Raw genomic sequence first — 15,078 nt, forward strand, 5'->3', positions numbered from 1 at the left:
GGACATAACAAGTTCACAAGACAGACAATATTACAGAGGAAACAGCAGACATGAATTTTCATGTTCGTTTTAGTGCGAGGGAAGAGCGAAGATACAAGCATAATATATACAAAAGGAATTATGTACAATTGTGTGAAACACGGTTGGTACAAATGAAATGATAAAAAATCCTTTAAAGTCTAAGCAACACAACAATCATCAAAAAGGATGTCGTGTGCATGGATATCATTTCAATTCAATTTTGGTTTATGCAAGTTCCATTTTAGTATATTGAAATATAAAGTTTTCCTTGTAACTGGCATAACTTTTTTTTCAGCATAGCGCTATCTAAAAATAAATATAATATTTCCTCCTCTGCTGTATCCATCAAAAAGTTGACAAAGTTAATAAAAGACGGTATTAGTGGCCTTTTAATTGTGTTTTCTCCAGCTATTAAAATGGGAAGAATGATGTGCAACTTAAAACTTACAAAAGAATATAATGAGTTTAGCAAATTCAACACTTCCTTGGCTACATATATTAAAGTATATTTAGCTACGATTTATTATATACAAATTAAACGTTTCATAGAGAGAGAGAGAGAGAGAGAGAGAGAGAGAGAGAGAGAGAGCCAGTGCTTTATTTCCTTATTTGAAGGCGATGCTGGGCGGTCCCCTTTTTCTTTCGATAGTCTACAACATCGGTGATTCTTTTATGGTACGTTAACCTTAAAGTTGCAGAACGCTACTCAAAAGAACTTTTAAATTCTCCATTTAATAATTTTAAGAATTAATTGAACGAAAAATCAAGCCAACAGAAATAATAATTTCGTAAACAAAGAAATAGAAGAAAATATATATATATATATATATATATATATATATATATATATATATATATATATATATATACACTCCGGCTGTTTTCAATGATGACAAAAGGTCATCTGACAATTCTAATCCTAACAAAATCTGGTTTCAACAGAATTAGCTTTGGGCGAACATCACTACTGCACAATAATTAATTTATTACATCAAATAAATCTTACTTTTGCACGATAACGAATAAGAAAAATTAATACAGTAATAACAATGAAATAATTGATCCTGTATATATTGCCAAAAAGCATTGCTATTTATTACATAAAACTAATCAAAATTTATGGTTTAATAGGACAATGACCTACTTAGGATACACAAACGAGTCATCGCAGATCAATATCAGCGAACATGACTCATTATCTCCATTAACAACGGAAAAATTAAGATTAACATCAGAATAATGGGAAGAGAGAGAGAGAGAGAGAGAGAGAGAGAGAGAGAGAGAGAGAGAGAGAGAGAGTCAGTCTTGTAAATGTTCTCACTGATAAATCATCTAAATAAAACCAACTGCCCCTGGACTTTCAAGTTTATTGTATATCTGTTAGTTCACCCAATTAACTATTAACTAGGATAACTAATATTCAATAGTACTACAGTAAAATCGAAAAAAATAGAGTTATAAAGTAGTCATTATCTATAATTCATATTATTCATAACATCAACAATTCAATCATTAATATACACTTAAACGTTCGTATCGTGAAGAAACGCAAGCACGAACACATTCGATGTATCGAGTAACAATAATCAACAAAAACTCTTGTCAGACATCTGACCACCCCACACATACAAGTCACAATCGTTACAGAAATCGTAAGTTTATGTTATTGCTTCCGTACCGAAGAATATCGTGCATATCCCCGGAATCTTGGTAAAAATCGGTTCCTGGCACACACTCCGATATATAGCGATTTCATGCGAGCTTCATATGTACGAGGATACCAGATCCAAAACGGTTTCCGGGGAAGAAGGATTTATATGCAAATAGAGTTTTATTTGCATTTAATGCAAAGCTCAAAGTAGAACGCGTTCAAATTCAAACCATATTATTATTATTATTATTACTATTATTATTATTATTATTAGTATTATTATTATTATTATTATTATTATTATTATTACCACCGCAAAGTATGTCTGTTAGCCGAATTACGTCACAATCTCTTGTCCGATTTTCACTAAATTTTAAAAACAGATAAGTATTATGCTTCGGAAGAATCCATTAAATCATGGAGGTGATCCGGTCCCACATCGCGATTCTGGTTATTATTACAGTGGATTCATTCAGTGTTAACATATGAAAATGGGAAAGCGTGGTCCGTAGACTTGTGTAAAATGTTGGCAATCTTCATTGGTGGAGGTCTGAAATCCCTCATTGCCCTTGTTGTTGTTACTATTATTTCTATTATTATGACCATCAACATAATTATCCTTATTACTAGGTAAGCTGAAACCATAATAGGAAAAGGAGGATGCTACAAGCCCTAAGGCTCCACCATGGTAAATAGAGCGGTGAGGATAAGAAATAACGAAATAAACTATATCGATAACAACGTTAAAATAGATCTGCCATATATAAACTATGAAGACACTTATTTTAATTTGTTCAACATTAAAATATTTGCAGCAAGTTCAAACTTCTGAAGTTCTACTGATTCAACCACCAAACTAGGAAGATCATTCCAAAATCTGGTCACAGCTGGAAGAAAACATTATAGAGAAATGCGTAGTGTTCCGCCCAATGATGGAGAAGGCAAGACTAACTACAACAAAGGAAGGTGTATCTATTGATGAAAAGTCCAAGTTTCATTATGGAAGAACTTAGAATTTTTGCGATTGGTAATTCAATTGAAAGGTAATGGGCAGTAAAGCTTAATACATCACATGATCTCTAAATCATGTTGACAAATTTTGTAAGGGTACATAACTTAAAATCCTTTAATTAATCGATTTCATTATCAGCCTTTCAATAACTTTCTCAAATGCTTGACAAAGAGGAGAAGAAGAAGAGAGAGAGAGAGAGAGAGAGAGAGAGAGAGAGAGAGAGAGAGAGAGAGAGAGAGAGAGAGAGAGACTCGCATTTTCATTGGCATGTTTATGATACATAATGATCTCAAGTGGTCTGTCGAAACATAAAGTTGTAAATCTCTGTTCACTGATTTAATTGATTACGATAATTTGTGAACTTGGGAATTCACCATTCGTGAAGTTTATTGTTTAACTCTTTATATTAACTGGTCAAAGGACAATATCGTATATCAATTCAACGATTTTACACACACACACACACACACACATACACACACACACACATATATATATATATATATATATATATATATATATATATACATATATATATATATATATTCCGGAAACAAGGTTAATTTAATGTAGCCAGGGTATAAAAGCAAATTTAAGCCGTCTTCCGTGTTATATTCAACCGTATATTATCCTCTTTTCTTATAATTCCAACTTACATGAGGTCATCAGGCAGGTAATCTAAGGGTCATTGTGAACAGGAAGATGTCAAAACGAAGAAAGCAGATCATTAAGAAAGAGAGAAAGACTGACTTTCACCCAGCTAATGTACCCTAATTTCAGGTTAACATTACCGTCCCGAAACAACAACTACTCGATATTTCTCTTTGAATTCCCCTGTAATAAACTGCCGACAACACTCATGCAATTACAGGAGCATTACATCCCATTATGGCTCGACATCGAGTGATGATTCATCTCTTCAATTGGTCAAACTAGCGCTTAATGGTCTCTCCAAAATATGACTCATGCCAGATTCTACATAATTGTTCCCAGGTATAAAGTGAAGCTTTTAACAAATATGTTCGTTATACCATTCCGTAGTGCTTCAAACAAACCGATAGACATAAAAAGAGCTATGGTACAACGACATATGCACATACACACATGTATATATATATATATATATATATATATATATATATATATACAACAACAACAACAACAACAACAAGAGCAGATACAAACGCTTCAAGTCCACTGCAGGAAAATTGCCTCAAACATGTTTAGGGTTTGGCCAATTTTCATCACGGCGAAAGAGACTTTCATCTGATCGTTCACAGCAAACCAACCTAGTTTAGGTGTCCCTAACTTGTACAGCTTTGCTAATCATGGCGATACGCAAATCCTTTCACCACGTTAAGGTATCCCAAGACAGAAAGGGGTATATACATACAGTACATACACACACATATTTGGGTTCATGATCTTTCTATCCTCTATGGCACATCCCGATGCATTTCTTTCTTCAGAAAAACTGACTTTCAACACACGAAAGATATCTTTACTCATCACAACAAAAAAGATATCTTGCCAATAATAAGAACATTTATGAAGGGGAGAGAGAACTGACCCTGAATATACGAGTATATAATATAAAACATTCTCTTCACCGTCTGCCATATGCGATGAATACTGTTCCCCAAAAGAGAAAGTATATTCACTAGATAAAAGTAAGGTCGCATGAAAGGCTCTATCCATGAAAAAAAAGCAAAGGGAAAAATCCGTTCAAAGTTTTCAAAATGAAGACAAAAAAGAATAATATCTATTTCAGCATTTGGGAATCTATTTATTCACGACGATAAAAAAAGAATACTTTTGTTTTTCTAATCTTAGAAATGCAGTGATAATGAAGAAAAGTGTTCGGTTTCATTTTGCATTTGCAAGTTATCTTTATATCTTTTACATGATACTAGGAACTAGGAAAAGATTAAAAATAAAACGAGAATAACCCGCCAATTTTGAGAACATACATCTATCAAAGAGACGGTTGTCATTTGATTATTATTATTATTATTATTATTATTATTATTATTATTATTATTATTATTATTATTATCATTATTATTACTTGCCAAGCTACACAACTAGTTGGAAAAGCAAGATGCCACAAGCCCAGGGGCTCCAACAGGGAAAATAGCTCAGTGAGGAAAGGAAACAAGGATAAATAAAATATCTTAAGAGCAGTAACATATTAAAATAAATATTTTATATATACCCTATAAAAACTTTAACAACACAAGAGGAAGAGAAATAAGATAGAATAGCGTTCCCGAGAGTACCCTCAAGCAAGAACTCTAATCCAAGACAGTGGAAAACCATGGTACAGAAGCTATGTCACTGCCCAAGACTAGAGAACAATGGTTTGATTTTGGAGTGTCCTTCTCCTAGAAGAGCTGCTTACCATAGCTAAAGAGTCTCTTCTACCCTTACCAAGAGGAAAGTGGCTACTGAACAATTAGTTTAGTAGTTAACCCCTTGGTGAAGAATTGTTAGGTAATCTCAGTGTTGTCAGGTGTAAGAGGACAGAGGAGAATACAGTATATAAAAAATAGGCCAGACTATTCGGTGATGTGTAGGCAAAGGGAAAACGAACCGTAACCAGAGAGAAGGATCCAATGTAGTACTGTCTGGCCAGTCAAAGGACCCCATAACTCTCTAGTGGTAGTATTCAAATATCTCTTTACAAAATCGTCATATGTTTCAAACTTTTCATATTGTTATAGTGTACAGTATAAAGAGAAGACAAATAAGATACATTCACTAAGTAAGGATATTCACCTTTTATAAAAAATAAACACCGTTGTGAAATCCAAATATAAACCTAGCAGGCAAAGCTGTAATAAACAAACTCTAGACACAGGAAGAAAAGTTGTCATCCAAAAATATCCTTCAAAAACTTAATGACTCTTAAGTTTGATGAACAACCTGTAAACAAAGGAATTTCCCAGTGAAGAAAGAACCTTGCAATTTCCTTACACTTGAAAAAGGGATAATTCTAAATATTGATTTTATATAATCTTTGAGCTACATATACAATACAATGAAAAGAATGGAGAAAGTTGATTTGGGCAGCCAATACTAATATACATTTGGACTAATAATGTTAAAAGAATAAGGTAATAAATGGAATTATTGAATTTATATAAATACAAATTATTAGAAGTAAAATAATACCTTAGAAAATTGAAACTTAAGAGTTCGCTCGTGGAAATAGAATTATTTATGAAAATGAAATAGTTGGATGAATAGATTGATAGATATAATATATATATATATATATATATATATATATATATATATATATATATATATATATATATATATATATATATACACACACACAAACTTATGTGTGTGTGTACGTGTGAGGGGGGTGAGGGAGAGAAAGAGGTCAAATAACATCCTTAGTTTATCAAAGGAATAGTCATGAATAGTAAAATACTATTATTTTTGGAAAGCTACTTAAACGGTCCCTTATCTTCCAAGCTTTGGTATGTGTGAATCGTATAAAAATCATCTATCAAAGAGTTATATTGATTCAAATAAACGTGATAAATCTCCAAAAGCTTTTTTCTTTGAAAACGATACTTTATAATTTTCAATAATAAATTGTTTTATCTCGGGTCATACGTCAATAAATGTAAAATCCCGGTAATTTATCATAAATTTATTATAACCGCCGCTATCTGAAAAGGCATTTGAGGTATTGAAAAAGGTACAAAATGTTGACTATTTATTGGCTAAATCTTTACCAGTGTGAAAGAAGAAATCACTTCGATTTCTTCCATTTTTTAAAGAAATTCCCAAAACCAGAGCTAAGGTGCATTTACTTGATACAGGTTAAGTGCAAATCGTGACCTACGACCCATAAAGAACTTTAAATTGAACCAACGAACATGGAATGGTTGCGACTACGGAGGAGAGGCTCCAGTGATCTGGGCTGTAGGAGAGAGAGAGAGAGAGAGAGAGAGAGAGAGAGAGAGAGAGAGAGAGAGAGAGAGAGAGAGAGAGAGAATTTTACACCAGAAACGGAACCAGTGAATATAGCATAGTTAGGACTACTGAAGAAAGGCTCCAGTGGTTTTAGATGTAGTACCTTCAAGCTTTTAAAGAGAGAGAGAGAGAGAGAGAGAGAGAGAGAGAGAGAGAGAGAGAGAGAGAGAGAGAGAGAGAGAGAGCATCAGCATGTATTGTGCAGTGATAAAATGGTAAAAAAAAAAAAAAAAAAAAAAAAAACTATTCAAGTATGCATTGTTTATGGATTTAGTCCAAAAATCCAAACAGGATATTCAATTTCACTGTTTTTCCATGAGATGGGGCTTAAACAAAAGTGGAAATAAATATATAAACAATAAATAAACTTTACTAAATTGTACCCTTCTCCAGTCAATAGAACTTTTTCGTAGCGAGGATAAAAAGGCAACAATCTACATAAATTATTCCGCAAGAGTAAAAGATAATTTTCCCGGTTCTGGTTAAGTGCAAAACGTAACACTACGGCTCGTAAACAAGAGTAAAGTCCACCAACAGAGAGATGGGATGGTTGCAGTGTCCAAAGGAAAGCTGGACTGGTCTACGCAGTAGAGCTTTACAGCCTTGAAGAATACATTGCCTTTTTCGTAGGAGAGAGAGAGAGAGAGAGAGAGAGAGAGAGAGAGAGAGAGAGAGAGAGAGAGAGAGAGACTCCTCGTAGACCCCATGTAAATTATTTACAGCATATTGTATTCCAAACGATTTCCTTAAGTAAAACTCCGTCATTCAAAGTAAGACAAATCCACGATACAACATCCATTTTGGTTTGCCATCAAAGAGATATCCATAATTCCACTGAAGAAAGAAAATAACTCACTGAAACTAAGAAAATTCTATCGTATTATAAATTATTTGTAAAAATAAAGAATAGACCTACTTTATAAGAAACAGAGGAGAATCAAAGCGTGCCGTATTCATCTATAAAACATTAATATTCGTAACCTCTAACCTATACATTTTCTCAAGTACGACCACAAAAAAATGGCTGTAAAACAAACGCTGACAGGATCAGGCTATAAATCCTTCGAAAGTACATCCTCACGGAGGGAAGAAAATGCGTATCATCTTTCTTCCAGAATATTACCCAGCTCAAGTCTAATCCAGCGGCAAGATGGCCAGGTTTTATTTCTTGAATTAGATGAGAAAAAGATTTTTCAGAATTGCATATTTTGTATTTCATTCATCGTGCAAAATCAGAATAACATTTCAATTCATGATGAAATTGGGTCATTCCTATTGGGTTTCCAAAACTTGAACAGAGGCTAAGGGCTGCGTCTATACAGTCGAATGATTCGGCAGACCCAGGTTAAAGCTGAATGAAGCTTGAATTGCAGCTGAATGAAGCTTGAATTGAAACTGAATGAAGCTTGAAATGAAGCTAAATAAAGTTTGAATTGAAACTGAATGAAGTTTGACTTGAAACTGAATGAAGATTGAATTGAAGCTGAATTAAGCTTGAATTGAAGCTGAATGGAGTATGAATTAAAACTGAATGAAGCTTGAATTGAAACTGAATGAAGCTTGAATTGAAGCTGAATTAAGCTTGAATTGAAGCTGAATGAAGTTTGAATTGAAACTGAATGAAGCTTGAATTGAAGCTGAATTAAGCTTGAATTGAAGCTGAATGAAGTTTGAATTAAAACTGAATGAAGCTTGAATTCAAACTGAATGAAGTTTGAATTGAAGCTGAATGAAGCTTGAATTGAAGATTCAACTAAGTTTGAATTAAATAAGCAATTACTACAATGAGCTTCTAAATATTCCTATAACAAAATCTGTTTGCACAAGGAAAGGAAATCCCAAGGAACCATCAAACTAATTCATTCCTTATTTCCTTTCCTCACTGGGCTATGTTTCCCTATTTGAGCCCTTGGACTTATAGCATCATGCTTGGATAATAATAACAACAACAACAACAACAATAATAATAATAATCATCATCATCATCATAATCTCCTATGCCTATTGACGCAAAGGGCCTCGTTTAGATTTCGCAAGTCGTCTAGATCTTGAGATTTTAATTCAATACTTCTCCATTCATCATCTCCTATTTCGCGCTTCACAGTCCTCAGCCATGTAGGCCTGGGTCCTCCAACTTAATTTGTTAATGGATCAAATATCATGCAAAAATTCCCATTATATATTCATAAGAGCGGACCGCTAAAAGTCGTAATCATTCAAGTTCGATTGTAATGGCACCCAAGAAATTAATTACGGAAATGAAACTGACGCAGAAATAATTAAAAAATTGAGTATTCGAATAAATCCAATAAATGGATTAAAAGCAGCGTAAGCACTTTCCTTAAAAAGGTAATGAATTGATCAGGGAAAGATTAATATATGACCGAGAATTCGTTTATAATGGCTAAAATTAAATAACTGATATTTTGGGATTTTGCTTATCAGACAAGTCGAAAAATGCAAGGAGAGAGAGAGAGAGAGAGAGAGAGAGAGAGAGAGAGAGAGAGAGAGAGAGAGAGAGAGAGAGAGAGAGAGAGAGAGAGAGCATTTGATCTTGAAATCTATAAACTTTCCCTGCATTATAGATGCAAGAGAAGAACTAGGAAATTGTCAAATTTAATTCTTGAGAAGGAAACATATCTAAAAGTATCCAGTTAAATGATAGAAATACCTCATATGTTCTCTATCTGCTTTTATATTCATTATAGCATGTGAGGTATCAGAGACTTTAATACGCGATATAAATACCACATTTGGTAACTCAAAAATAACAAATATATTATGTCAATTCTAATCATCTTTCACATAAGAAATTCTCTATTTACTTTATACTTTGGATATTTTCAAGCAAAATAACAATAACTAGAAATAAATAAATTGTTCAGTATCTATGTAGCCTTTAACTATGAATTCTCCAAGAACAGAAAAGGGATGACAGATAAGATATAGATTTAATAACATTATGAGAACTCATAAAGCGACGTCCTATTTATTCCAAGCAAGAAATTTAAACATTGTCATTAGAAAAACTTTGATAAAGTCTTTATAAACCTTTAACTAACCTGACATTGAGCCAGTGTCATCTTCATCCCTCGTTAAACATTATCAAATCGAATCAAACCAAATATACATAATATAAAACAATATATTCTTATCTTAAATAACCGAATAATTAAAAGCCTTGGGAGAGGAGAATCTGGCAAATGAGAGATTTAAAATAAGATACCGTAAATTCTACAGATCCTTTGAGAAAAAACAATTAAAAGCTAATTATCAGCCTTTAGTGGGTTACCCTGGAGCTGTCAGTCCTTATCAGCATAATTATTTTATTCAGCAAATTTATTTAGAAATTCAGAATATGCCCCTTCAAAGGTACTTTAGGGACCTTGATCATATAAAACAACGGTTAATGATTACATTTTTCTATATGGTTATTTAAATATGATACCATTATTTGTGTAATACTACATTAATTGTCCTAAAATCAGCTATTAATTCATATACAATAAACACCGATTAATATATCCAAATTTACTCAACAAAGTATGTATATTAAAGTATTTCCTGTAATGGCTTAAAAATTCCTCATGAATGGCAGATGCAAGGGACAGTGACAATACGCTAGCCTAGAGACCGACCATATTATATACATAAGATCAGCGCCCAAACTCCCTCCCCATCAAGCTAGGACCAGTGAGGTTCAGGCAATGGCTGATAATGACTCAGCAGGTAGACCTATAGTCTCTCACAAACCCGACCCCATCTCTTGCTCTAAAGGATGGTGAGGCCGCAGATACTACAAGAAAATATTGAACTTCACCGAATCGTGAATCCCTGTCCAACAGATCGCTACACAGGTACATTTCTAATAATCCAACACAGCCATTGCTCTAAAGCAGCGGCCGCCAACCTTCCAAACTTCATGGACCACTAAATGTATAATTTTAAAATTAGCGGACCACTAATATGAATTTTTTAAAAAGATGAATACATTTATATAATAACAAGCAGGGAATTTTAGTCGTATTAATATGAAATGCATGTATTTGATATAACAAATACATGCGCATCGTGTTTAAAAATTTTCACGTATAAATTATACAGATAAACCAAAAGATTTATCAAGCTATGAACACAAACTTATGGTAAAACACTAGAACTTTCGGGTCCTGCAACAGGTAAACACTCGTTTACTGTTGTCTTGCTCTTACTGAACCAGGGAGGGTAACTGTGTTCTATATACTTTTATAACAAATAGAGCATATTCAGATTTATTCTATATGTGTAAACATTTAAATTTATAATGTTCAATTATTGTAATTTACGTTATTTGTTAATTGATGCTGTTTTAATGTTAAATGCTGGACTCAAATTTTTAATGTTAACTTGTCCTAAAATGATAAATTGGCAACTCTGGACTCCCATTGTTCTGTGCAATTTGTATTCGGGGTTTCTGGGAGAGAATTAAGAAAACATAAAAATTGAAATGTCCCAATATTTTCTCACGACCAACAGTGGTCCATGGACGACCAGTTAGCGACCGCTACTCTAAAGGATGGTGAGATTGCAGACACTACAACAACCTATTGGATTTGAGCAGGTCTCGAACTCCCGTCCCACAGATCGTCTGGCAGGGACGTTTCCAATAGGCCACCACAACCCATGCTCTAAAGGATGGTGAGGTTGCAGAAGCTACAAGAAACTGTCAAGCTTGACGATTCTCGAATTCCAATCCAACAGATCGCCAGGCAGGGACGTTTCCAACAGACATATATCTAGCACTTGTAATCGACACCATTGCAGAGCGCACGGAAATCAGGTCTGCAAATCCCCGTTATCCGCTGCAACTGACTCATTGTTCCACAAAATCCTATTCGGAGCCAAGCGTAACTCGCGCTCTACTAATTCCAATACAAAGGAAGAGGTGTATATCAAAACCGGATACAGACAGCGAGCCTCGTTATTCACAGTATTTCTAATCTTATTGTTATGTACAAAATCCCCTTTTGTGAAAGACTTATCGGATAAACCCTCATGAATGCTCGCACCGTTCTTATGATTATGTATCAAATATTAATAATACCGAATAATCAAGTGTGTTGAATATTAAATGCCTTCCACTGCCATTTTACACGTATAATGATAGCTTTATTCAAAATTCTGTTTTTCTCTAAGTTTTAAAGGTCGCTCATGAATGGCAGAGGTAAGTGACGGTGACAATGCCCTAGAGACTGCTGCCCCTGGCAGGGCCAAGTAATGGCTGCTGACGACACAGCAGGTAGACCTATAGGCTCCTCCAAACACCCCATCCTTAGATCACATGGACGATGAAGTTGCAGACTCTACAAGATGCTATCAAGCTTGAGCATCCTCAAACCCCCGTCCATCAGATTTCCAGGGACGTTTCCATTAGGCCACCATAACCTCGCTAAAACAGACTTTAACAGACACCACCCATTTCATGAAGTTGGAGGCCCACTTTTCATGAATCAGTGTGACCCATCATGACCTTTAGGTATCATAAATGCATCTCACTCTACCACATAAAACAAAAGATCAAACAAGCAATTCCATGGCTGACTAATAATAACTCCCAACCCAAATGAATTGAAAATAATTCCTTATTGAGAGCCATAGTTTTTCCATTTCAGTTATACGAATCTGAGGTTTATGGTAAAAAAAATAACAACTGGAAAAGATAATTGGGATAAAACGTCTTGAAAGAAGTTTTCACTACGTAATACAGAAAACAGTTTGGCCTTAATAGTGAAACAAAGTCGTTCTCTCTTTGTAAGCTATACATTACAGACACCTAACCGGGCATACACTGGTCTCAAAATTAGAATGATTTCCATCAAGAAAGACTTCACCTGAATTAAAAAGCATTTCAAAATAATTGAAACTCGAACACCCACAACACAGTTATGGTCTTAAACTGAATTCTTTTATGCAAAGCAAAATCTGCGCAAAAGATCTGTTGAAATGAACGCGCAAAGGAACCGATGGACGGAATGAAAGATGGTGCCGCTCGATCATTGCAAATCAGCATTGGTGAGAATCTTGGGCAGAGCCACAGACTTTCGCTATTCATCGCTGCTTCCAAAGGAGACATTCAATATCTTCGATCCCATTAATGGGATCCTTTCTTGGGATCACAGCTTCCAGAGGGCGACCATTCCTCCTCTATGGAGTTCCGTTGCCTTTCTTTTCATCCCAATGGAATATATGGGAGGCTTTGTCAATAGCATGCTATTACTGAAAGGAGAGAGAGAGAGAGAGAGAGAGAGAGAGAGAGAGAGAGAGAGAGAGAGAGAGAGAGAGAGAATTATAAAATGTATTCCATACTGATTAAGCCAAAAAGGCAACGTGTATAATTTGAAAAAGTTATTACATTCTAATTTGACAATCACTTTCGTTTTCGAAATAATTAAAAACCTATATGAAGACGAAAATAAGTTTACATCTCATCTACTGGATCAAATACAAAATGTCACAGGTCCATAAACCTCCAAAAAAACTAATATGCAAATATTTATGAAGGAAAATTACAAGGATTTACATTCATGAAGAATAGGCAGTGAATATGAGAGAGAGAGAGAGAGAGAGAGAGAGAGAGAGAGAGAGAGAGAGAGAGAGAGAATAGTAAATTAATGTAATTTTCACTATAATTCCACAACTTAAAATAACATTCCTTATTACAAATATTTGACTCATATAAATTCGTTTGTCACGGATGATTTAAATGCACTTAACATCCTGAATAGGAAATAGAAGGAGACTTCTCAAGGCATAATAACAATTATATCAAAAGATGTAAGATAACTCTCGGCACCGCAGATTAAAATACAAAGGCTTTTCCTCATTAGCATAACCATGTCGCTGGATGTTCTGAAGACGTGAAGAGAAAGAATCCTAATTCCAGATGTGATATCTCACCAAAGAAAGAGAGGAAGTTATTGCTTCAGCTCACTAATGAGGATAAACTCCTCTCTAACAAAGAGAAGACTCCAAAGAGCTGCTTCGGCCAATGGCAAGTTACAAAACGCAACGTACTTGAAAATCAGCGTAACGAGAAACAAAAAATAAACAATTATTTTAAAATGAAGCAATGGTGGGATAGAGGGAGGAGGGTTGGGGAGTAACCTGTTAGGGGAAGAATATCGATAGAGAGGCAGAGAATTAGAAGGATGATATGGAGAGAAGAGGTTTGTGATAGGAGAGGGCACATCAGGCAACCGACCCCTTATTGTAGGGATGACGGATAAAGCAATAGTTTCATATTACTGGTATTACCTTTTTCTTTATAAAGAAACATTACTACAAATAACATATACGCGTGCAATAATTTCTTAAAAATAAAAAATATCATTATTCAAAAAGTAACTATTTGAATAATGATTCGTAGTTTTAACACGCACCCTGGCCTCAAGAAAAAATACTGAAAAACCTTTTGACAGCCATAAACATAAAAAAAATTATAAATATTTACATAAAACTACGAACACAGCTTATCTATAATACAGTGGTAATTGCATAAGCATATCCCGTCCCCCATGTAAGTATAACGAAAGAATATATTTGATAAAATATTCTCGATAGAAAATCAGTAATTATTTTTTTTTAATAAAACACATCAATAAAAAAAAATGGACAAAAGAGAGAAACAGTTACTTACCAAAGAAGTGAAATTAGACCGTTTAAACCACCAAAAAGGACAAAAGCACCGTACCTGTAAAAAGAGAAATAAATCAATGGCTTCCTTAAAATAAGTCTCAAAATGATAACACCGTTAATGGAATAGTTCTTTTGTGTTCATCTACATGCAATTGCATAATCATGGATTTTATAAAAGTACTAAGGCAGAGAAAATATCAGGAAAAGACCTACGAAATGAATGTCAAAATACCTAAGTAAAGGGAAGTAACTTCGATTTGAAACTTATATATTCGGATTTATCCTGCACACATTCAACACTTAAAACCAAGGCTATTATTGTAATGATTCTATATATATATATATATATATATATATATATATATATATATATATATATATATATATATATATATATATACACATACATACATACATACATACTGCATATACATACATATATATATATATACATATATATATATATATATATATATATATATATATATATATATATATATATATGTGTGTTTGTATGTATATTGCATATACAGTATGGGCTAGAGTTAAATTTCTATGTGTCACGAGAGCTTCTGTAAATGAAATTATATTACCACAAAATATTAAAATGTGTGTCCATCCGGCCATAGATACGAGCAACGCAATAACTATCACTTTATCGAATGAATAAATCTCTCTATGGCAGATTTATATTTATTAGCATAGACAGCTGACATGTTGGGAACAA

The sequence above is a fragment of the Palaemon carinicauda genome, chromosome 22 (assembly GCF_036898095.1).
Source record: "Palaemon carinicauda isolate YSFRI2023 chromosome 22, ASM3689809v2, whole genome shotgun sequence".
NCBI lineage: Eukaryota > Metazoa > Arthropoda > Malacostraca > Decapoda > Palaemonidae > Palaemon > Palaemon carinicauda.